General features: G+C 38.6%; 1 pseudogene; it reads left to right on the top strand.

The window, feature by feature from the left end:
* The first annotated feature begins 8,257 nt into the window (after positions 1-8,257).
* LOC131901019 (zinc finger protein 431-like) lies at positions 8,258-9,686 on the top strand (annotated as a pseudogene).
* The last annotated feature ends 17,021 nt before the right edge of the window (positions 9,687-26,707 follow it).

The raw sequence follows: 26,707 nt of genomic DNA, 5'->3' as shown, positions 1-26,707 counted from the left end.
TAAATAGGACTCATAGGAGCTCACAGAGACTGAAACAACAAATGGAGAACATGCATAGGACAGAATTTGGTCCTCTACACATAGGTAAAAGTGTTTTAGATTGTTCTTGTTGGACTCCCAACAGAGGGAGCAGGGGCTGTCTCTGAGTCTGTTTACTGTTTTTCAAGCACATTTCTAATACTGACTTGCCTTGTTCAGCTTTAATAGGAGAGTAGGTGCCAAGTCTTATAGAATTTTGATATGCCATGTTTGGCTAAAATACATAGGATGCCCCCACTTTTCTGAATAGAATGGAGAAGGAGTGAATGGTGATAGGCAGAAGGATGGTTGGAGGAAGGGACTGGATGGAGAGGAGCAAGGGAGGGGAAGCTCTGGTCTGACTGGGGAAACTAATTAGTTAAAGTAGCAAAAGAAATAGTTGGGATTGCTGATATTCTGAGGCAGGGCCTAATACAGAATACACACACAGGACATAGGCACATGAGATCATCAGAACAGATGCAGAAGTTGAAGTGGGGAATGTAAGCCTGAAGCTAATTATTTCTAAAACCAGGTATTCCCATGAATGTATCAGTGAGCCAGTGCACAGGAGTGAAAAAGTGTAAGTTATTTCCCACAATCGTATCCAGAATTGAGTGAACATCTAATATTACTAAATTCTTTGAGAGACAGCAAACTGGTTTTATAATGAAAAGAATCTGGATTTTCAGATGGGAACTGCTGTTTTCAACTGCTTCTTGCCCAGAAGCAGTTTGCATCATTGAACTTCACAGAAAGGTAAAGATATTGAAATCAAACATTTCATTAAAAAATACTTAGTGATAGCATAATATATTTTTAAGGTTTATAATTTGTAAATGTCTAATGGAGAATAGGAGAGTAAGAGTTCAGAAACTATGTGGAAGGATAATGACTCTAGGCACAATTGTAAAGATAGCAGGATAGAAATATTCTTGAGTACATGTATGTATTTGTATTAAACAGAGTTTGTGCGGACTTGATCTACATGGGTAGAATGGCCTCTTTTTGATACCACAGTCTATCCAATGAAATGGCAAGTAAAAGGCATGGCTTTCTTCTTCTTTTTGAGTGTGTGGTGTTCCCTCTGAATGGTGCCCAGAGGCTCATTTATTTGAATGCTTTTCTCTTAGTAGGTGGATCTCTTTAGCAAAGAATCTTTATAAAGGATGTTTCTCATTTTGAATGGGCTTTGATATATCAAAGGCTCATTTCAGGAATGAGTAAGCAATGCAAATGTAAAAGCAAAGAACTTGGCCCTGCATCAGCATCTCTGCCTTTAACAGCTAGAGCATATAGAAAGAATGTTGGGACTTTCCTCCTGTGTCACAAGGGAGTAAAGATGATACCTGAAGAGAAACTCCAGTTTCTACATCAATCCTGATGAAAATTGCATATTTCTCTGTAAATTTCCTCAAAGCTGTTACAACTCCTAAAGAAAAAACTCTGAACTCTAAGTGATGAAAGCAATTGTGAAACTGCTCAGCTCTGGAAAGACAATCAGCATCAGCACCCATGGGAGAAATTGGTACCAGGTGTCAGCACAACAGGAGGGCATTGCAGCTTCCCTAGGAGGTTAGTAGCTAGCAAAAAGAAATGATGGAATAGACTCTTTAAATCTAGTCAATAGTAATGAGAACAAAACACTTCTGTTAGGATAATTTCACACCACTTTATGACTGATGAATTCCATTTGGAAGTTTATATCACATTTAAATATTTCATCTTAGTATACAAGACAGTATGTCTTTCATAGAAATTTTACTTTAAACATTATTATTGGGTTTCTTTGTACCCCTTTCTTTGACTTTTTTTTTTCTTTGACTTTTAAATAATGAACTATTGGTCCCTGGGAGGAAGGATTATGGAACTGGGTCCTTCCATGATTTTAGAGATGACTTAATTACATTCTAAGTAGGAAGTGAGTATCCATGTTTGTGTGTAACATCAAAAAATTCTACGTTATGCTTTAATTGAGAGAATTAATCCAGAAAAACTAAACTAATGGGAGAACAGTGAGAAGTGGAGAAGCACACATAGGTGATAAGCACTGAAAAGAGTTTACTTTCACAAGTACTTGAGAAAAAGAAAAAGAAAGCCTTGTCAAAGCTAAGTGGTAAATTAAACATTAGGTGCTACTGCAAATGAAGCATTTCTGTAACAGCAGTCAACATGTCTCATCTCCATTTATATATTTACCTGAGAATATGTCATCTCTCTCTTCCCTTCCATGTAGATCCTCTCAGGAAACTTTACTTTAAAATTTCACTTTCCTGGTAATATCTCAAATTTTAAACACCAACAACACCCTATGCTTGCTATCACACACAGAGATTGGAAGGCAAGGATCAAAATCCTCGTTACCTGTTCTATTGGAGAGCCAAGATACAGAGCACTATTGGCTCTCAGTGGCAGACCAAACTTAAGGTCCTCCTTTCATGCATTCAGACCTGCATCATGAAGGAATTTAGTATAGAGATGGCAATGTGATTGAATTAACCTGCTACACCCAGCAGAGTCAGCTAGGAATTTCAAATGGAGGCTGAGCACAGGTGTTATTCAGAATCCTTAAGCACCCTCAAGGACCCACATATTCTCTTCTCTCTAATGGCTGATTAAAGCAACATTGATGCTTCCATTGAGAATGACAAAATCTGTGGGGTAGATGCAAATGAAAGTATCTCAACAGACAGAAAAACCTAGGTGTTTGGGGCCAAGTATCATGAGGGCAATCCATGCCTCTCTGAAGTCTTCAGTAACATTTCCCATTGTCTCCCATGACCCAGTTTATTATAAATACTTATACAGTATAATTAATACTTTTTTTTTTTTAGTTTTTAAAGACAGGGTTTTTCTGTGTGATCAGCTTGGCTTTCCTGGAACTCACTGTATACAACTTAGTGGCCTCAAACTCACAGGGTGTAGCCTGTCTCTGTATCTCCAGTAGTGGGATCAAAAGTGTGAGTTGGATGATGATGTCATAGGAAAAAAGTAGATGAACAGAAAAGGGGACACACAAAATAGCTGGAATTAGGTGGACTCTGCCCTTTGAAAGAGAACCAACCTCACCAGGAATCTCTGCCTATACATAACAAAGAGATGAACAATGATTCAGGGGTCATACTTACAGGTAGAGGGGTCATTCTCTCCATCTGAATATGGCAGCAGGTTTGGATCATGTCAGGAGGGACATTCTCTGTAGGGGAGCACTGCTGAGGCTTAATCCACTATTGGAGAAGGCTGGGGTGAATATTTTCTGAACTCTATCGACATCCACATGCAGGACAGGAGGTGTTCTCATTCTGATGAACTAAACAACCCTCAACACCTGAAAGGCTCATTTTACAAGTTTCCCTTGGGCCTGAGTGTGTGCTCTCTGTCATGGATGCTTCCCTGTATACAAATGAGACTCATTCAGTCCTTCACAAATTGGAATCTTTCTCTGCTCTCCATATACACATTTACTAATTTCTATGTTAGAATCTATGTCAAATAATGCACTATGAAGTAAACACATGTTTTACTTTGTATTACTGTCAGTGGATCTGACAATATTACTGATAACTTTCTACCATTAAATTGTTGGACCCCAAAGTTTATGGTCTCAAGTGGGCACCCCAAGAACACAGACTCCAGTCCAGTTGATGCAACCGCACAAGGATTTATTAAGCTTCTATATAGAAGGGCTCCTCTGCTTCCAAGAGCCAGAGTCACATCTTACTGCAGCCCCATAAGGACTTTTAAAGGAAAAACCCACAAGATTACAATTCGCATACAATTTCATGGCCTGATCACAGAGTGATCACAGAGTGGGTATAGTCACGTCCGCATGTACATTCTTCCTGAAACCTCAAGGGGGGGGTATCAGGGAGGGAGTGGAATTTACTCAAAGGTCACAGTGGTCCTTCCTGGAACACCTGCAACTATCCCAGTCACAGTTGAGCACATCTCTTAACAGAATCTTTTTACATTGTTATATTGTTACAGGGGTGATTGAGTAGTGGCTGAGTCAGGTGGCCCTTGAAACTAGTTTTCTTTTTAGTTCCTTATTTCCTGGGGCTTGGGGGTATAAGTCTGAAGGGTTAGGGTCTTTCAAAATGAACACTTATCATGCCAAAGCAGCATGTAGTGAATACAAACCAGTAATATGTATATTTATCTTGAATTTAGTGAAGAGAATAATTTAAAGTTAAAAATTAATTTAATATATATTTAGTTAAAATTGCAAATAATATGAACAAATTAATCTTCAGGCAGAATGTAACACAAACCCTAATATCCTACCTTATTGATGGCTATAACTAGAGCTACCTGGGTTTAAATCCTTATATTGTAAATCATTTTGCTTTAGTTTATTTTGACAGGAATTTAGCACCATTATTAAAAATAATTTCTATATAAAAATCATTCTATATGATATTTTCTTGCCTATGTAGCTTATTTACCAAGAAGCTGCATAGTGGACATAAGTTGTATTTCTTGGTAAAATATTTCCAAATTTCAATTATACATGTTTCTTCTTGTTTTATTTTCTCTGACCTTGAGTAAGATATGAACATTGTTGACTATACTCTAGTCAATCTTTCTATTTTAAAGAATATTTTCTATGTAAAAACACTGGGATGATGATTATTGATCAAGTTTTTACTAACATAAATTTTCTGAAGTAATGTATGTTTTGAGCTTGAAGCATCATATTTGCAACATTCTTTGCTTCTGTACTGTCTCTCTCTAGTGTAAAGTATGTAATGATATTTAAGAGATGAGAAGTAGGTAAAAGATATCTCATTCTGTGCACATGTAGAGTTTTTCTCCTGGATAGATTCTGTGGTGGCTTTGAAGTTGTGAGCATTATGTAATGTTTTTGACACATTCTTCACATTTATTAGTTTTCTCTCCAGGATTGATTTTTTTTAATGATCTTTAATAGTGGAGAACTAAGCAGGCAAAGCTTTTGTCACATGTTGTACATCAGCATGGTTTCTATCCACTGTGGAGCCTATTAAGTGTCTTGAGTGTGAAGGATCTCCTGAAGCATTTCCACAATTTCTAGTATTTTTTTTCTCAATAAGGAATTGTGGATTCCCAATAAGATTTTTTTAAGATAGGTCAAAAACTGTTTCTGTATTATGATGCAGATATTTAACCCTGAGTTCAACTTCTGTTCAATTGAGCCCATTACTCCCTATATGTTGTTTTGCCAAGTCTAGGATACATAGATTTATTGTCCCAGCCTTAAAAGTTCAACTTCTGCTAACTTCTAAAACTGCTGGTGAGCAAAAACCTTTGGAGGAGGGGAGGGGGAAGCATCTCTCAAGATGGCTACTGATTTTTCCATTTTTCTCCCGATCCTGCATGCTTGTAAAACATTCTATGAAATAAACTTTCTACATACATGGAGAGATTCATTCTATAAGTTCTGATCATGTAGAGAAGCTTGAATAATAGAGCTGTGGTTTTTTTTTTCTTCACCTGTCTATGAAGAAAGATGTGCTGGCTAACAATGATGCTCATACATGCATTCTTCTTGGCTCCATTACTCTCTAAGTATTCAACTTTCCATGAAGACTACTCTTTATTATTATTTATTTTGCCAAAACTTTGCTCTGAATTTCAGGAACAAAACTTAAGGAGGATGGAGCCTTCTTTCACCTTTCTGATGGGAGAAAGACCTTTAATCTTCTTTTTGATCTGGTTTCTGCTTTTCTTTGCTGTTTTTCTGCAGTCTCTGTGACAACCAGGTAAAAAGTACCTTCAGTTCACCTGATGTCAGTGTTAAGTCACACAAAAAACACTCTCCTTGTGTGTCTTTAAATATCTCTACAGTTGTTAATATTTTGGGCGGGAATGAGGCCTCTGCAATTGTCACATTAAGCTGCATGGTGGATTTAGCCTTTGCAGGTACAAAACAAAAAAAGAGGTTTCTGGACTACACACTGCTTGGATAAAAGCATAGACCCACGATAGCTCCCAGAGCTGGTGTTAAACGTAGATATGTTGGGAAGCTGAGGTGGGCGGAGCCAGCAACCACAGCTGCTGCAGTTTAAAGCAATAGATTCACAATAAGACAGATTCAGATGTAATAGTTTACAATGTGTGTAAAATTGTACATAGGCTTGAAAGAGAGAGAAAAAGGAATATATACAGTTATATAAAGAAATAGTTTTTTAAAATAAAGTCTTTAAAGAGACAGTAAAGGTAGTATAAAAAATAAGCCACGTAAAAATGGATATTACACAGAGAATCTGGATTGTGTTGTCTTTGGGATTTTTAACTGCAGAAAAACATTTGATTGTAAAAGCTGTTGAGTTATGCCAAAATGTATATTTTAAAGATACCTTGACTTCAAAATTTGGATATAAGGATATGTTGCTTTGGAAAAGAGTCTCTTTTGTTTCCACAGAAAGCTATAGGTAATACTATAAATTTTCCTTCACATTTTAAATAAGGGCACAACTGTTTCTTAGTTATTGATGCTCTTCTGCAATTCTGATTGAGAATGAGGAAGAATGAAATGAATAAATCAGATTTGGTTCTAAGGATCACTGAAGATAGTAATATAAAATTTCCAGTATCCTGTAGTATTTCATACATTTTCTTGTCCTATATTTTAGGCTACAACTGGGAAAATCTTGAAGTTGAAGAACATTGTCAAAGTTCTCAAAAACATGGAAGGTAATTTTCTCGTAAAAGCTGATAGAAATAGGCCTCTGGATATATATAATTTATGTGGATGTTTTAATTAAATTAAACAGTGTAAATAATTACAGCTTAAAATGCATTGATGACCATTAAATGCTCATAAAGACACATGGCAGGTAAGAAATTTGTGTTTGAAAGTGATTCTTTTAAGAAGGAAGACAAAAAATGCCTATGACAAATCACCATTTGAATAATAGCATCATCAAAGCTATGCTGTACAAATGGCAATCCATTTATTTTCATAGTATTTCATATTACAAAAGATATACTCATTGAATATGTGATAAGAATATATACACAACCTTGTAATAAGCAAATAGTCCATAGTATAGTTACTCATATAGTTGTTCTGTCTTTGCTAATTTCAGTTAAAAAGGTAGTTCGAGTCAAGAGTAAAGGGGGGTTGTTGTACAGAAACATTATTCCCTGTACCACACGTTGATGAGGAACAGAAATTCCAACTGTAAATGAAATGTGGAAATATTCTTGTTGTTATTCTTTCTTTAATAGTTATATTATATGTCACTTTGGATACCAGCCCTGAAAACATAAGGACAGGGAGGAAGCTATGTACATCTCTGAATCTCAGAACACTTAAAAGACATGTAGTAGTCCCATGTTGAGTATACTTGTTGAATGTGATTCAAGTTTACAAACAATTGGTTTTCCAGATTCATTAAGAATAGATCAACAAATACACCAAAGAAAAGCCCTATGGGTACTAGGACTGTCTGTGTACATGTTTCTGTTTGTCTTGGTTAACTTTGAACATGTAGCATGACTCACAGTATAGGTAACTTTATCCATGGAACAAGGGACATAAATGTCCAAATTCTCCCAGTTCTCTTCAAATATGTGAAAAACCTCAGAGAACAATGAAGCCACAAATATTAGCCAGGTAATAAAGGCTCTTACCATCAAGGCATATTCAAATATGCAAAGTCATCCTTAATGCAGGGGAACAACATGAGTGTAAACAACATGTTAAAACTTTAAGATCTCAGTTCCCTTTGTACGTAGACAAAATTGTAAAATTAATTCATGAAGATATAAATACTCAACAATGTAATGAATGTGGTAAATCTTTTAAATGTTTCAATTATTCTTGCAGGCATGAAAGAAGTCATACTACAGAGAAATCATATGAATATATTGAGTGTGGTAAAGCCTTTGAATGTCATAGTCATCCTCAAAGGCATGCAAAAACACATACTGGAGAGAAACCCTATGAAAATAATCATTATGGTAAAGCCTTTGCACACCCCACTCATCTTCAAGTACATAAAAGAACACATACTGGAGAGAAACCCTATAAATGTAATCAATGTGGTAAAGCCTGTGCTCAACACAGTGCTCTTCAACTGCATGAAAGAACACATACTGGAGAGAAACCCTTTGAATGTAATCAGTGTGGTAAAGCCTTTGTTCGTCACAATGATCTTCAAGTACATAAAAAACACATACTGGAGAGAAACCCTATGAATGTAAACAATGTGGTAAAGCCTTTACACAGCCATATAATCTTCAAGTACACAAAAGAACACATACAGGGGAAAAACCCTATAAATGTAATCAGTGTGGTAAAGCTTTTGTACAATCCAGTCATCTTCAAGTACATAAAAGAACACATACAGGAGAGAAACCCTATGAATGTAATCAGTGTGGTAAAGCTTTTGTACAATCCAGTCATCTTCAAGTACATAAAAGAACACATACTGGAGAGAAACCCTATGAATGTAATCAGTGTGGTAAAGCCTTTGTTTGTCACAATGATCTTCAAGTACATAAAAGAACACATACTGGAGAGAAACCCTATGAATGTAAACAATGTGGTAAAGCCTTTACACAGCCATATAATCTTCAAGTACACAAAAGAACACATACAGGGGAGAAACCCTATAAATGTAATCAGTGTGGTAAAGCTTTTGCTCAACACAGTACTCTTCAGCTGCATGAAAGAACACATACTGGAGAGAAACTCTATGAATGTCATCAGTGTGGTAAAGCCTTTGTTCATCACAATCATCTCCAAGTACATAAAAGAACACATACTGGAGAGAAACCCTATGAATGTAAATAATGTGGTAAAGCCTTTACACAGCCATATAATCTTCAAGTACACAAAAGAACACATACAGGGGAGAAACCCTATAAATGTAATCAGTGTAGTAAAGCCTTTGCTCATCACAGTGGTCTTCAACTGCACGAAAGAACACATACTGGAGAGAACCCCTATAAATGTAATCAGTGTGGTGAAGCCTTTGCTCGACACAGTGCTCTTCAACTGCATGAAAGAACACATAAAGGAGAGAAACCCTATGAATGTACTTAGTGTGGTAAAGCCTTTTCTTGTCACTCTCATCTTCAAAGGCATGAAAGAATACATACTGGAGAGAAACACTATGAATGTAAACAATGTGGTAAAACCTTTGCACAGCCTAGTTATCTTCAAGTACATAAAAGAACACATGCTGGAGAGTAACCCTATGAATGTAATCAGTGTGGTAAAGCCTTTGCTTATCACAATGCTCTTTAATGGCATGAAAGTACACATGGGAGAAAAACCCTATGAATGTAGACAATGTGTTAAAACCCTTGTATGTAATAGTGATCTTCAAAGGCATACAAAAACACATACTGGAGAGAAACCCTATGAATGTAATCAGTGGGAAAAAGCCTTTGCACAACACTGTCATCTTCAAAGGCATGAAATTACATTTATTGGAAAGAAACCCTATGAATGTAATCAGTGTTCTACAAGCCTTTGCTCATCACTCTCATCTTCAAAGTTATAATATAACACATACTGGAGTGAACCATACAATTGTGATCAATGTGGTAAAGGCTTTGTTCATCATAGTGCTCTTAAATTTAATGAAAGAACACATAATTGAGAAAAATCATATGAATATAAACAGTGTGGTAAAGCCTTAGCACAGCCCAGTCATCTTCAAGTATATTAAAGAACACATACTGAAGAAAAATCCTATGAATGTAATCAATGTGGTAATGCCTAGTCACAACACAGAGCAACCCTATAACTGTAAAACTTTTAGTGTGTAATTGGTCTTTAAATTCTTTGAATATAACATTAGACTTTGATGATCTGAAAAAATTTTATACCAAAGGCAATCTGAATCTATATGAATTGTTATGATTTCAGGCCACATACTTACATTCCATCACACAAAATTATTTTGGAAAAAAATCTAAACTGTGTCAACAATCTGTTCAAGCATTATAATGTCTCTTTTTGTTTTGTTTACACATGTCAACTAATATGGACAAAAGGCCTATAAAGTTAAATGATAAGGTAACTAAGACAAGGTCTTTACGTATCCCTGGCTGTCCTGGAACTCACTTTGTAGAGCAGGCTGGCCTCAAACTGATAGAAATCCACTTGCCTCTGCCTCCTGAGTACTGGCATTAAAGGTGTGCACTACTGTGCCCATCACTTTCCATCTTTTTGAGTTTCTGCTTTTGAAGGCTAACTGACCTACACACTTCTAGAAGACACCTCTCTTCAAATACATGAAATAATAAATTCTGGTGTAAAATTTCATAGATGTATATTATTGCTTTTCTGTTGCTTTGATAATGGATCATATCTAAGTGAACTGAGAAAAGGGTTTAATATGTCCCTTGATTCCAGAGAAATATAGGAACCCCGTAAAAGTGGCATGGAAACAAGTGTCAGACATGGCAGTTAAAGCAGGCAGCTAAGAATCCACACTCTTTTTTTGTTTTGTTTTTTTGAGACAGGGTTTCTCTGCGTAGCTTTGTGCCTTCCTATAGCTCGCTCTGTAGGCCAGGCAGGACTTGAACTCACAAAGATAGGCCTGACTCTGCCTCCCAAGTCCTGGGATTAAATGCGTGTGCCACCACCACCTGGCTTTAGAGTTCACATTCTTGTCATGCAGCATAAAGCAGAAAGTGTAAATTGGAAATGGTGTGCAGATGTAAATACTCAGGCCAACCTTCAAAACCGATTTCTTCCAGCAGGTACCATTTTCTAAATTTTCTGAAATCTTTCACAGACTGAAAATGATAGAATACTCTGACTTCAAGCCTACATGCTTGCTTTCTATTACATGGACTAATTCATGATTGAGAAAAACTTTGTAATCCTTTAGATGCCTCAAAACCCATGCTCCCGAAATTATAATAGAAAAACATTCATGATTGAAAATTAGTTTAAAGATTTGACTTTATTTTAATTATGCTGTGTGTGTGTGTGTGTCTGTCTGTCTGTCTGTCTGTCTGTCTGTCGGTCTGTCTGTTTGTCTTCCTCTGGGTATATGAATGTGCATTCTGGTTCCCAAGAAGGTTAGACCCTTGGAGCTTCTTCTTGCAAGAATTACTGGAAGTCATCCAAAAATCTGATCTTGGTCCAGGAAATCAACTTGTGTTAAAGGCTTGATCATGTCTCTATCCCTGTAAATATTTTAAAGCTTTTTATATTCTCTTGATATAAGAAAACAGATAGGTACTCATAAAAGAAAACTATGTAAACAATTTGGTTAAGACTTTAACACAGTTTTCAGTTTCAATGAAAAAAAACCTGTTTTAAGTCTTTTTTGTTATAGATTTAATGTAAGTAAATTATTAACCAAATTAACTGAAGAGTGATATGAAGATCCCATTGCAGCTTCTATTTGGCAACATTTGAGTAAGATACTGAAGTGTGGGATATAAGGCAAATTCAATTAGTAAAGTTCATTTTGTGGTCCTTATATTCATTCTGTGGCTTTTGTTCACCTTCTTTGGCACTTTCACTTATTCAGAGGTATTTATCTGCTGCCTTGTGTAGAATGGGATGGCTATCATCTAAGTGGTTCATTTTTACTTAACTCTCAGGCAGTACGTGATCACACTTTTTAAGTAAGGGTGTTTGTGAAAGGGTGGTGGATTTTTGTTCATGGTTTTATTTTTAATATTTTTTCATAAATTCCCTTGAAATGTTGTTTGTTATCTGCTTGGTTTGAATGTCAGTAATTAGTCATGGATACATTAGAATTCATGATCCTTATGTGTCAGTCTTGTGAGCACAAGTCTAAGGGTAGTTGATGTACTACCATTGATTGTTGTTTTGTTAAAAGTGTAGGGAAAGGGCACTGGGTAAAGAAACCCACGATGACCCTGGAGCCCAGAACTAGGGAAAGATGACACAGATAAGGCCAGTTTAAAAAAAACACAGTTTGGCTCAAATCAGTGCCATCTCTGCCCCTGGCCAAATAACTTGCGAAACTAACCAATCAAAGAACAGGATAGTAGAATCCTGCCCTAGGGCCCAGAACCAGGGAAAGAAACACAACTTATGTTTTGGACCTGAGCAAGAGAAATGAACTAAGGAAACATGCCCTGACTCTGAAACTGGTGCCAAAATAACACTCTTGGTCCCTAGAATCAGAGTCAGTGAAATAAATATGCCTTTCCTTTAAAAGGTAGTGTCAAAAAGCCAAGAAAGGCCAGTGAAAGAAAAACAATTTGTCCCTGTAATTAGGACCATCTTTGTCCTAGCCCACAAAACTGGCCAAACACTGGGCAGAAAAAAAACCAAACTAATTGGTTGACTCCATCCCCAAAACATCCTGTAGAAACTGCCCTGCCTGGTCAATTGAGAGTTGTACTCTCCACCCTGGTAGGAGCAGTTACTCTTCTGGACTCTTCCTTCCCAAATAAAAATCTCAAAAGTGTTTTGTGTGTGAAGACCTTCATTCACTGGTGCACAGAAGAACCTTATTGGGACATCCCAAGTTGTTTTGAGCAAGGGGGAGCTGAATAGAAGAACCTTACTGTGATACACCATAGTGTATTGATCAAGGAGGAGCTGAACAAAAGTACCTTGCTGAGATGTTTCAAGTGGATTGAGCAAGAGGGAGCTGAACAGAAGATCCTTGCTGAGTAGATAGAGCAAAAGAGCTGAAAAGTAACACTTTTGTCCTGAGCCAGAGGAGATTACTACATTTTTGTAATTTCTTTGGCCAGAGAAGCAGGGTTTTGCTAGGAAGCCCCCTTAAGAGGGCTCTGAGCAAAACTCAGCTGGAGTGGGTCTCCAGGAGAGGAGCAGGATTGCTATATCCTGCAGGGAGACCATCACCCATCACACCAGGTATAGCCTGACTTTTCTGAAGAGTCAGGATACCCTTCCCTGCTGAAGCACTTCCAGGCCTGACTTTCCTGAGAAGTCAGAAAATCTTCCCTGCAGGGTTAAGCTAAACAGCTCCAGGTGTCCAAGACACCTTCAGGGCAGAGTTGTTGTTTTGAGTAGCTTGAGGTGTCTGGGATACCTTGCCCTCTATGACTGATCTGTCTTTTTGCAGTTTCAGCTATCAGAGCTGTGCTAAGCAGCTCAAAGTGTTTTCTGACTCTCAGGTAGTCAGGACACCTTTCCTCAGATTTGCAAAACTCATATTTTGGTGCCAAAATCTGGGACCAAACTCAGAGTTGTTGCAACCTATTTACTTACAAATGCATTTTAATGAGGTTAATTTTAAAATAATTAAGAGAGAATAAATCATTAAATATTTCAGGTATGTATCCAAAGAAACATTTTCATCTATCTGGAAGAGATGTAATAATTTAAGGGAGTCAGTAATCAACTGTATATTTCACAATAAAATAATGTTCTATGAATATATATACATTATTTAAAGTCCCATGCATCTTCATGTCCTCATCTGTTATGCATTTGGCACTTCATCCCAAAGTATTGTCTTCTAAGGGAATTATCCAGAGATGTCAGATTATGTAATAGCAGTGAGATTTATTTTGTGGGGTCTACTTTTGTCAAACTTCATATTTTTGTTCAACATAACATTACAGACTTGCACAAGAAAGACATTTTCACCACAGCTGTCTCCTTGATGCTCAAGTAAAATTAGTTGTAATATTGAATCAATAAAATACCATCTTTTCAGATTGTAAACATATTTTCCTTGAAAGATAATGCAAAGTAGGAGAAATTGAATGATAAATCCTATTTGCAAATGAAAATGATGTATTTCTATCTCTTTTTTTCCTTTTATTGCATGTGAATTTATTTGGTTTATTCTGAGGACCAAACATTTATTCATATGAGTTTTTCAGATCAACAAATGAATGTGAGAGAATATCTTGAATGTCAGTTATTAATCATGAATATATATGAATTCATGATCTTTATGTGTCAGTCTCCTGAGCACAAGTCAAAGGGTAGATGATTTACTTCCAATAATTGTTATTTTCTCAAAATATTTTAACAATGTTAATGTTAAAATAATTAATAGAGTATATAAAAACATTAAATACTTATGTGTGTATCCAAAGAAACATTTTCATTTATCTGGAAGAGATTTAATAATTTAAGTTAATGAGTAATCAACTGAATATTTTACAATAGAACTTGATGTACTGTGTATATGTATATATTATTTAAGGTTCCATGCATCTTCATGTCCTCAACTGTTATCCATTTGGCATAATATTTTGAAGTATTGCCTTCAAAGGGAATTATAGAGGTGCCAGATAATGTAATAGCAGTGACATTTACTTTAAAAAATCTCGTGTGTGTGTGCATGTGTGTGTGTGTGTGTGTGTGTGTGTGTGTGTGTGAGAGAGAGAGAGAGAGAGAGAGAGAGAGAGAGAGAGAGAGAGAGAGAGAGAGAGAGAGAGAGAGATAGATGTGACTATGGGTTTTTAGGCCATGACAGAAATGTGAAGAATAAAAGACTTTGTGGGGTCTACTTTTGTCTATCTTCATATGGTGATCAAGATGAGGTCACAGCCTTGTACAACACAGACATTTCTAACAGAGCTGTCTCTTTGATGCTGAAATAAGATAGTTGAAATATTAAAATAGTAAAATATTGTTTTTTTCTGATTGAAAACATTTTCTTTTAAAGATAATGGAAAATAGTAGACATTGACTAATAAATACTATTTGTAAACAAAAACTATATACTGATATCACTTTTTGTCTTTTCTTGCCTGTTGAATGAGTTAGTTTATTGTTAGGACCAGACAATTTTTTCATAACACTTTCTCCAAACAACAAATGAATTTCAGAGAGGAGTTTCTGTGAGTAAAGGTGGTTGCTGCTAGGGCTGGTGTCATGAGCTCATACTCCAGAAACCCATTTCACTCCTTCAAAGCTTTCTCTTATTTCTACATTTCTGGTGTGGCATATGGACACTCACATGCCAGCACATATATAAATAGTTTCAAAACACAAATAAGTGCCATTGAGGAAACTGGCAACCAAGTGATTTCCTGGCTTTCATCTCTGGAACTCACATAGGATGAATAGATATCACTTCATTTCCCAGGATGCCTTTCTCTACACCATCACAACATTTTGTACTTTATTTTCAGGATACCTTTTTGTATAGTGTCATTGTATATGGACTTCATATCCCAGGATGTTTTTCTCAACAGCACCATGACATTTTGTACTTCATTTCCCAGGATGTCTTTCTGTACAGCATCACTACATTCGGACTTCATTTTTCAGGATGATTTTCCCTAGAGCATCACTATATATGGACTTCATTTCCCAGAATGCTGTTCTTTATAGCATCAATAAATTCTGGACTTCATTTCCTAGGATGCCTTTCTCCACAGCATCATTATATTACAAATTATTTCCCAGGATACCTTTCTCAACAGCATCTCTGCATTCTGAACTTCATTTACCAGGATGCTTTTCTCTACAACATCACTACATTCTGGACTTCACTTCCCAGGATGCCTTTCTCTCCACCATCACTAAATTCGGGACTCCATTTCCTAAGATGCCTTTCTCTATAGGATGAGTCGATTCTGGACTTCATTTCCCAGGATGCCTTCTTTATAGCATCAGTACATTTGGACTTCATTTCCTAGGATGACTATCTCTACAGCATCACTACTGGTGGAACTTTATTTCCCAGGATCTCTATCTCTACAGGATTATTACATTCTGGGCTTCATTTCCCAAGATGCCTGTCTCTAGAGAATCACTACATTTCAGACTTTATTTCCGAGAATGACTTTCTCTAGAGCATCATTACATTCTGGACTCCATTTCCCAGGATGACTTTCTCTGTAGCATGAATACATTCAGGACTTCATTTTTCAAGATGCCTTACTCCACAGCATCAGTACATGTGGGACTTCATTTCCCAGTATGACTTTCTCTACAGCATGAGTACATTCTGGACTCCTTTTTCCAGGATGCCTTCTTTTTAGCATCAGTACATTTGGACTTTATTTCCCAGGATACCTTTCACTATAGCATCAGCACATTCTGAACTTGATATCCCAGGATGCCATTCTTGAGAGCATCACAACATTCCGGACTTCACTTCCAAGGATGGCTTTCTCTACAGCATTTGTACACTCTAGACTTCATTTCCTAGGATACCTTTTTGTATAGCTTCAATACAGTCTGAACTTCATTTTAAAGGATTACTTTACCTATAGCATCCATACATTCTGGACTCCATTTCCCAGGATGATGTTTTCCACAGCTCAATATATGTTGGACTTCATTTTCCAGGATGCCTTTCTCTACGGCATCTGTACATTCTGGTCTCCGTTTCCTAAGATGCCTTTCTCTATAGCATCCATACACTTGTACTTTATTTCCCAGGATGCCTTTATCTATAGCATCACTACTTGTGGGACTTCATTTCCCAGGATGCCGTTCTCTAGAGCATCTGGGCATTCTGGTCTTCATTTCCAGAATGCGTTTCTGGAGAGCATCATTGCATTCTGGACTCCATTTCCCAGGACGCCTCTCTCTATAGTGACAATACATTCCGGTCTTCATTTCCCAGGATGACTTTCTCTACAACATCAGTACATTCTGGACCCCATATCCCAGAATGCCTTTCTCTACAGCATCACTACATGTCAGACACTATTTCCCAGGATCCCTTCCTGAACAAATCACATATAGTTTTTATGCCTTGCCCACAGTCAGGACAAATCTCTGTCACCCACCAGTCCCACAGCCACACGGACCCAACCAAGTAAACACAGAGACTTATATTGCTTACAAACTGTATGGCCGTGGCAGGCTTCTTGCTAACTGTTCTTACAGCTTAAATTAATCCATTTCCATTAATCTATACCTTGCCACATGGCTCGTGGCTTACCAGCATCTTCACATGCTGCTTGTCATGATGGCGGCTGGCAGTGTCTCCCTCTACTTTCCTGTTCTTTCTTTTGTCCTCTCTGTTAGTCCCGCCTATACTTCCTGCCTAGCCACTGGCTAATCAGTGTTTTATTTATTGACCAATCAGGGCAATTTGACATACAGAACATCCCACAGCAAATCACTACATAAGGACTTCATTTCCTAGGATGCCTTTCTCTACAGCATCACTACATTGTGGACTTCATTTCCCAGGATGCCTTTCTCTACATCATCAGTACATTCTAGAGTTCATTTTCCAGGATGTCTTTTTTCAGCATCAGTACATTTGCACTTTATTTCACAGGATGTCTTTCTCTAGAGCATCCCAACATTCTGAACTTCAAATCCCAGGATGCTTTTTTTTTTTTTAACCAGATCACTACATTCTGTACATCATTTCCCAGGATGCCTTTCTCTAGAGCATCCCAACATTCTGAACTTCAATTCCCAGGATGCTTTTTTTTTTTTTTTACCACATCACTACATTCTGTACATCATTTCCCAGGATGACTTTCTCTAAAGCATCACTAGGTTTGGACTTTGTTTCCCAGGATGCCTTTTTCTATACCATCATGACATTTAAGACTTTATTTCCCAGAATGACATTCTCCACTTTTTTGACTCCATTTCCCATGTATCCTGTGTCCTCAGGTGTTTCCCTCTTTATTTATCAGGTGTCCACTGACCTCTCCATGTGGCCCTGACCTTTTGCAGTTTTGTTGTGCTCTCAGCAGTGTGAGGGTAGGGATCATGATCAGGGAGTCAGAGTCAGAAGGTTATGGTTTGGGTGCTGGTTAGTTTAGGGATAGGTGTCTCTAGGTTTTGCACTTCATTTCCCAGGTTGCCTTTCTGTATATTGGTCATCTATTAGAAACTACATTGCCCATCTTGCGACTTGGATGATTTCCTAGGTTTCTTTTCCTTATAGCATCACTGTGTGTTAGACTCCATTTCCCAGGATGCTTTTCTTTATTACATCAGTACATGTTGGATGTCATTTCCCAAGATGCCTTTCTCTACAGCATCATTACATTCTGGATTCCCTTTCCCAGGATGCTGTTGTCTACAGCATTACTACATAAGAATACCATTCCCCAGGATGCCTTTCTTCACAGCATCATCACATTCTAGACTCCATTTCCCAGGATGCCTTTCTCTACAGCAACACTCCATTCTGGACTTCATTTCCCAAGATGTCTTTATCTAGTGCATCAGGACATTTGGACGTTATTTCCCAGGATGACTTTCTCTATAGCTTCAGTACATTTTTGACTTTATTTCTTAGGATGCCTTACTCTACAGCATCACTATATGAGGGACTTCATTTCCCAGGATCCCTTTCTTTATAGCATCATTACATTCTGGACTTCATTTCCCAGCATGACTTTCTCTAGAGCCACTTGACATTCTGGGCTTCTTTTCCCAAGATGCCTTTCTCTACAGAATCTGTACATTCTGGACTTCATTTCCCAGGATGCCTTTCTCTATAGCATCATAACATATTGACTCCATTTTCCAGGATACCTTTCTCTATAGCATTACTACATATGGATATCATTTCCCAGGATGCCTTTCTTTACCATATAACTACATTCTGGACTTCAATTCCCAGGACGCCTTTCTCTAGAGGATCACTACATTTCAGACTTCACTTCCCAAGATACTTTTCTCTAGAGCATCACTATGTTTCAGACTTCACTTCCCAGGATGCCTTCTTGAGCGCATCATTACATTGTGGACTCCGTTTCCCAGGATGCCTTTGTGTATGGCATCAGTACATTCCAGACTTCATTTTTCAGGATGCCTTTCTCTACACATGAGTACATTCTGGATTCCATTTCCCAGGATGCCTTTCTCTACAACATCACTGCATATTGCACTTCATTTCCCAGGATGCCATTCTCAACGACATCACTACATAAGGACTTCATTTCCGAGGATGTCATATGTTAGAGCATCCCTACATCCTGGAATCCATTTTGCAGGATGCCTTTCTCTAGAGCATGAGTACATTCTGGACTTCACTTTCCAGGATGCCTATTCTCCAGCATCATTGCATTCTGGACTTCATTTCCCAGGATGCCTTTCTCTGGAGCATCACTACATTTCAGACAACATTTCTCAGGATGCCTTTCTCTAGAGCCTTACTATGATGGACTTCCTTTCCCAGGCAGCCTTTCTCCACAGCACCATGACATTTTGGACTCCATTTCCCAGGTTTCCTGTATTTTCTGGAGTTTCCCCTTTTCTTCAGCAGGTGTCCAGGGCCCTCAGCAGGTGACCCTGGCCTTCTGCAGGTTTGTGGTGCCTCAGCAGTGTGAGGGTGGGGGTCAGGGTCTGGGGGTCAGGGTCAGTGTTTCAAGGTCAGGGGATTGGCCTTAGTTTTAAGGTTATAGTTAGGTTAGGATTAGGATTAATGTTAATGGTTAGTGTTACGGTTATGTGTTTTAGGGTAGGGAGTTAGGGTTAAGGGTAAGAGTTAGGTCAGTGGTTAGGGCCGGGAGTTAGGGTTAGTGTTAAAGGTTATTGGTTATTTGATTAGGGTCAAGGGGTTAGGGTTAGGCTGTTAGGTTAGGGTTTCGGGTTAAAGTTAGGGTTAGTGTCGGGTTACGGTCAGTGGTTACTGGTTAGGGTTAAGGGTTACAGGTTTTTGAGATTAGGGTATGGGGAGTTTGTGATTAGGGTTAGAGTTAGATTTAGAATTAGTGGTTAGGGTTAGGGTTGGTTAGTGGTTAGATTTTGGTTAGTCATTAGATATTGGGTTAGTGGTTAGATTTGGGATTAGTGAGTTAGGGTTAGGGTTAAGATTAGGGTTAGGGTTCGTGGTTAGATTTCGGTTTAGATTTAGGGTTGGAGTTAGAGTTACGGTTAGTGGTTAAATTTATGGTTAGTGTTTAGATTTATGATTAGTCATTAGATTTACGGTTAGTGTGTAGATTTAGGGTTAGGTTTCAGGGAGTTTGTGAGTTAGGGTTAGGGTTACATTTAGTGGTTTGATTTAGGGGCTTCCTTTGCCCTCAGGATGTGTCTCAGGGTTAGGCTTATTTTTAGGTTTAGGGTTAGCGTTAGGGGGTTAGTTTAGGGTGAGCGGTTATGGTTAGGGTTACAATTAGTGGTTAGATTTTGGGGTGTCCTTCGCCCTCTTATTTAGAGTTAGGTTTAGAGTTTTCCAGGATGAATTTTTCTGTACCATCATTCTATTATGGACTTAATTTCCCAGGATCCCTTTCTTTATTGCCTCACCACATTTTGAACTTCATTTCCCAAGATCCTTTTCCCCAGATCATCACTACAGTTTGGACGTCATTTCCCAGGATGTCTTTCTGTGTATTGATTGTCTACTAGAAACTACATTTCCCATCATTCTTGTGGGATGATTTCCTTATAGCACCACTGTCTTGGTCTCCATTTCTTTGTATTTTTCCCTGTATTGTTTTTCTACTTCAAACTACATTTCCCATCATGCCTTTTGGGTCAGAAGGAAACTTACAATTTCAACTTTATAACATAAATATGCTTTCAACTCCATTTCCCAGGATGCTTTTCTCCATAGCATCACTATATTATGGACTTCATTTCCCAAAATACTTTTTTCAAAAGCATCACTACATTCTGTATTTCATTTCCCAAGACGCCTTTCTCTATAGCATCATAACCTATAGACATCTTTTTCCCAGGAATCCTTTTTCTACAGCATCACCACAATCTGGACTTCATTTCCCAGAATACCTTTCCCTATAGGTGTCAGTACGTTTGCACTTCATTTCCCAGGATACCTTTCTCCACAGCACCATGACATTTGGACTCCATTTCCCAGGTGTCCTGTATCCCCAGGAGTTTCCCCTTTTCTTCAGCACGTGTCCAGGGCCCTCAGCATGTGTAGGGCCTCAGCAGGTGGACTTGACCTTCTGCAGGGTTGTGGTGCCCTCAGTGGTGTGAGGGTTGGGGTCAGGTGGTCAGGGTCAGTGGGTCAGGCTCAGGAGGTTAACCTTAGTGTTAATCATGGTTAGGGTTAGGGTTAAGGTTGGGGTTAGGTTTAGGTTAGGGTTAGTTTAGGTTTAGAGTTAGGGTTAGGGTCAAGGAGTTAAGGGTTAAGGTTAGTTTAGGTTTAGGGATAGGGTCAGGGGGTCAGGGTCAGGGGCTTAGGATTAGCATATTTTTAAGAGTTAGGGTTAGGGTAATGGGAGTTTATGGTTAGTATTAGGGTTCATGATTAGGGTTAGGGTCAGTATGTCAGAGTCAGGGCGTTAGTGTTAATGTCAGGGTGTTCTTGTTAGGTTTAATGGTTAGGGTTTGGTGTTAGGGTTATAGATTGCATGTTTTAGGGTTATGGTATGGGGAGTTTTTTGTTAGGATTATGTTAGGGTTAGTGATTATGGTTAGGGATAGTGGTTATGTTTAGGATTAATGTTAGGATTAGAGTTAGTGGTTATTTCTAGTGGTTGGTCTTACGACTGTTCTTTGCCTTCATCATGTTTCTCTGGCCCTCATCAGGTCTCATCAGGTGTCCTGTGTCCTCCTTTTTTGGGTCAGAAAGAAACTTTCTGTTTCCTCTTTGTAGCATCAGTATGCTTTGGACTCCATTTCCCAGGATTCCTTTCTGTGTCTTGTCCATCTATTATTAACTACATTTTCCATCACTTCCCATGATGTATTTTTTTACAGCCTCAGTGTGTGTGTTTGTGTTGACCTACATTTCCCTGTATACCGTTCTCTCTATTGTTAATGTATTCCAAACTACACTTCCCATCATGCCTCTTGGTTCAAAGGAACTTCCTCTTTCTTCTCTATACCATCAGTATGCTTTGGACTCCATGTCCCAGGATGCCTTTCTCTGTAGTGGTCATGTTAGGGTTAGAGTTAGGGTTAGGGTTAGGGTTAGGTTATCGTAAGATTATTGTTACAGTTAGGGTTAGGGTTAGGTTTAGGGTTAGGTTTTAGGTTTACGATTAGGGATAGGGTAGGGTCAGGCTTCTGGTTTGGTTGGCGTTAGTGGTTAGATTTATGGGTATCAGAGTTAGGGTTACAGGTTAGGGATAGCGTTTGTGGTTATATTTAGGGTTAGGGTTAAGTGTTAGGGAATTTCGTTAGAGTTAGTGGTTTCACAGTTAGGGTTAGGGTTCGATTGTGTGGTTATGTTTAGTTTTGTCAGGGTTAGGTTAACGTTATTAGGGTTCATGTTAGGGTTAGGGTTAGGGTTAGGGTTAGGGTTAGGGTTAGTTAGGTATAGGGTTATCAGTTGGGTTATGATTTCAGAAGGTGGAGTTTGTGGTTAGTGTCACTGGTTAGATTGAATGGTGTCAGGCTTAGGTTTAGTGTTGTGGTTAGAGTTAGTGTGTGGGTTAATTATTTCTACATTCTGGACTTCATCTCCCAGGATGCCTTTCTCTCTACATTGGCATTGTCATAGAAACTACATTTCCCATCATAGCTCTCGACATGTGATAAAATATCCTGTTTCCTCTTTAGAGCATCTGTTTGGGAGCAACTTCATTTCCCGTTTGCCTTTCTCCACATTGCTCATCTATGAAAACTACATTTCCCATCATGCTGTTTGGGTCATTTCACTGGATGCCTTTCATTATAGCATATGTATTTTAGACTTCATTTCCCAGCTTGCCTTTCTGTATTGTGGTCTATATTTTAGATGTCATTTCCAGGATGCCTTTCTCTATTCCATCACGAATTTTTGGACTTGTCAGGGTTAGGGTATGGGTTAGGGTTAGGGTTAGGATTAGGGTTAGGGTTAGGGTTAGGGTTAGGGTTAGGGTTAGGGTTAGGGTTAGGGTTAGGGTTAGGGTTAGGGCTAACGATAGGTTTATGTTATGTTTAAGTTAGGGTTAGGTCTGTCTTCACTCTGTACCCATCTCCCAGGATTCATTGTTCTCATCATTGACTGTGCACCGCAAAGTACAATTCCTGTCATAGCTCTTTAGTTGCTTCAAAACTTCCTGTCTCCTCTCTAGACCATCATTATGTGTTGTACTTCATTTCCCAGCATTCCTTTCTCTACATTGCTAATGCGCTACAAAGTGCATTTACCATCATGCATCTCGGGTCGTTTGCTAGGATGCCTTTGATGACACCATCAGCATAGATTGGACTCCATTTCCCAGGATTCCTTTTCAGTATATTAGAATTGTGCTATAAACTTCATTTCTATTCATGTCTCTTGGGTCAGAAGGAAACTTCGTGTTCCCTTTTTATAGCATTCATGTTTCAGACTCCATTTCCCAGGATGCCTTTTCTACTATGGTCCTCTATTAAATACTCTTTTCCTGATCATGCCTTTCAGGTCCTTTACTCAGGTGCATTTCCATCTCTTCTACCTAGGTGTTGGACGTCATTTCCCAGAATGTCTTTCTCTTTAGCATCACTGAATGTGGGATTTCATTTCCCAGGATGCCTTTCTTTACAACACCACTACACAAGGACTTCATTTCCCAGGTGCCTTTCTCTATAGTATCACTTTATAGTGACTTCCTTTCCCAGGATGCCATTCTTTACAGTATCACTTCGTTATGAACAACCTTTCCCAGGATGTCTTTTTATGGAGCATCACTGTATGTTGGACTGCAATTCCTAGCATTCGTTTCTGTATAGCATCAATACATTTTTGTCTTCATTTCCCATCAAGCCTCTCTGTACCGCATCACTTCGTGTGGGACTGCATTTCCCAGGATGGCTTTCTCTATACACTCACTGCATTCTGGACCTCATTTCCCATGATGCCTTTCTCTACAGCATCAGTACATATTAAACTGCATTTCCCAGAATGCCTTTCTCTAGAACATCAGTACATATGAAACTTCATTTCCCAGGATGTCATTCTCTATAGCATCTGTCCATTCTGGACTTCATTTCCCAGGATGCATTTCTCTACAGCTTCAGTACATTATGGACATCATTTCCCAGAATGCCTTTCTCTGTAACATCAGTACATTCTGGAATTCCTTTTCCAGGATGCCTTTCTCTATATTATTCTCTATTATTCTCTAAATATTCTCTATTTTCATTAAAGATGGACTGCATTTCCCAGCATGCCTTTCTTCTCAGCATCACTACATTTGGACTTCATTACCCTGGATGTCTTTCTCCACAGCACCATGACATGTTGGACTCCAGTTCCCAGGTATCCTGTGTCTTCAGGAGTTTTCCCTTTTCTTCAGCAGGTGTCCAGGGCCCTCTGAAGGTGTAGGGCCTCCGCAGGTGACCCTGACCTTTGGCAGGTTTGTGGTGCCTAAGCAGTGTGAGGGTGAGGCTCAGGGTCAGGGTGTCAGGGTTAGATTGTTAGGGTTAGGGTTAAGAGTTAGGGTTAGTGTTAGGGTCAGGGGGTAGGGTTAAGGATTTGTATTAGGGTCAGAGGTTACTCTCATTGGGTTCTGGTTATAGGGTTTTAAGTGAAGGTGTGGGGACTTTGTGGTTATTGTTAATTTTAGCTTTAGGGTAAGTGTTTCTTTATGGTTAGAGTTATGGTTAGTGGTTAGGGTTAGTGGTTAGATTTTGGGTTGCCCTTTGACCTCAGCATGTGTCTCTGACCCTTATCCAGTGTCCTGAGTCCTCTGCTTTTGGGTCAGAAAGAAACTTCCTCTTCCCTCTTTAACCAATGAATAAGTGTTGGACTTGATTTCCCAGGATGCCTTTCCCTGTATTGTCCATTTATTCCAAACTACATTTCCCCATCATACCTTTTGGGACACAAGGAAACTTCCTGTTTCCTCTTTATAGGATCAGTATACTTTGGACTCCACTTCCCAGCATGCCTTTCTGTGTCTTGTTAGTGTACTCCAAAGTACTTTCCCATCATGGCTTTCGGGACACTTCCTAGGATGTCATTCTTTACTGCTTTACTGGGTGTTGGACTCGATTTCCTGGATGTTTTTCTCTATGGCATCAGCACGTTTTGAACTTCATATCCCAGGATGCCTTTCTCTGCAGCATCAGTAGATTCTGGAAATCCTTTTTTAGGAATCCTTTTTCTCTATCATCTTTACAGATGGACCTCATTTCCCAGGTTTAAGCTTAAGGTTAGGTTTAGGGTTAGGGTTAGCTTATATTTAGAGTTAGGTTAGTGTTAGTTTTAGGTTAGGGTTTGGGTTATGGTCAGGTTTGGGTTAGTGTTAGGGACAGGGTTAGGTTAGGGTTAGGTTATAATTAGAGTTTCCTTAGTGTTAGGTTAGGGTTAGGGTTAGATTAGGGTTAGGTTTACTTTGGGGTTAGTGTTAGGGTTAAGGTTATATTATGGTTAGTGTTAGGTTAGTGTTAGTGTTAGGTTAGGTTTAGTGTTAGGGTTCGTGTTAGGGCTAACCATAGGTTTAGGTTTTGTTTATGTTAGGCTTTGGGTTAGGTCTGTCTTTACTCTGTACCCATCTCCCAGGATTCATTGTTCTCAACATTGACTGTGCACTGCAAAGTACAATTCCTGTCATAGCTCTTTAGTTGCTTCCAAACTTCCTCTCTCCTCTCTAGACCATCATTATGTGTTGTACTTCATTTCCCAGCATTCCTTTCTCTACATTGCTAATGCGCTACAGAGTGCATTGCCTATGATGCATCTCAGGTCTTTTGCCAGGATGCTTTTGATGACACCATCAGCATAGATTGGACTCCATTACCCAGGATTCCTTTTCAGTATATTAGAATTGTGCTATAAACTTCATTTCCATTCATGTCTCTTGGGTCAGAAAGAAACTTCCTTTTTCCTTTTTATAGCATTCATGTTTCAGACTCCATTTCCCAGGATGCCTTTTTCTACCATGGTCTTCTATTAAATACTACTTTCCTGATCATGCATTTCAGGTCCTTTCCTCAGATGCAATTCCATCTCTTCTACCTAGGTGTTGGACGTCATTTCCCATAATGTCTTACTCTTTAGCATCACTGAATGTGGGATTTCATTTCCCAGGATGCCTTTCATTACAACACCACTACACATGGACTTCATTTCCCAGGTGCCTTTCTCTATAGTATCACTTTATATCGACTTCATTTCCCAGGATGCCATTCTTTACAGTATCACTACATTATGAACAACATTTCCCAGGATGTCTTTTTATGGAGCATCAATACATGTTGGACTGCAAATCCCAGCATTCGTTTCTGTATAGCATCAATACATTTTGTCTTCATTTCCCATGAAGCCTTTTTGTACCGCATCACTTCTTGTGAGACTGCATTTCCCAGCATGACTTTCTCTAAAGCATCATTTGAACTTCATTTCCCAGGATCACTTCCTCTATACTATCACTGCATTCTGGACCTCATTTCTCACGTTTCCTCTTTATAGGATCAGTATACTTTGGACTCCACTTCCCAGGATGCCTTTCTGTGTCTTGTTAGTGTGCACCAAAGTACTTTCCAAACATGGCTCTCGGGACATTTCCTAGAATCCCATTCTTTACTGCTTCACTAGGTGTTGCACTCGATTTCCTGGATGCCTTTCTCCATGGCATCAGCATGTTTTGAACTTCGTTTCCCAGGAAGCCTTTCTGCAGCATCAGTAGATTCTGGAAATCCTTTTCCAGGATGCCTTTCTCTATAGCATCTTTACAGATGGACCTCATTTCCCAGGTTTAGGGTTAAGGTTAAGGTTAGGGTTAGGGTTAGGGTTACCTTATATTTAGAGTTAGGTTAGTGTTAGTGTTAGGTTAGGGTTTGGGTTAGGGTTAGGTTAGGGTTAGCGTTAGGGACAGGATTAGGTTAGGGTTAGGGTTAGGGACAGTGTTAGGTTAGGGTTAGATTATAATTAGAGTTTCCTTAGTGTTAGGTTATGGTTAGTGTTAGATTAGGTTTAGGTTTAGTTTAGGGTTAGTGTTAAGGTTAAGGTTA

This window comes from Peromyscus eremicus, unplaced genomic scaffold (assembly GCF_949786415.1).
Source record: "Peromyscus eremicus unplaced genomic scaffold, PerEre_H2_v1 PerEre#2#chrX_unloc_1, whole genome shotgun sequence".
Lineage (NCBI taxonomy): Eukaryota > Metazoa > Chordata > Mammalia > Rodentia > Cricetidae > Peromyscus > Peromyscus eremicus.
This window is presented reverse-complemented; position numbering and strand designations above follow the sequence as displayed.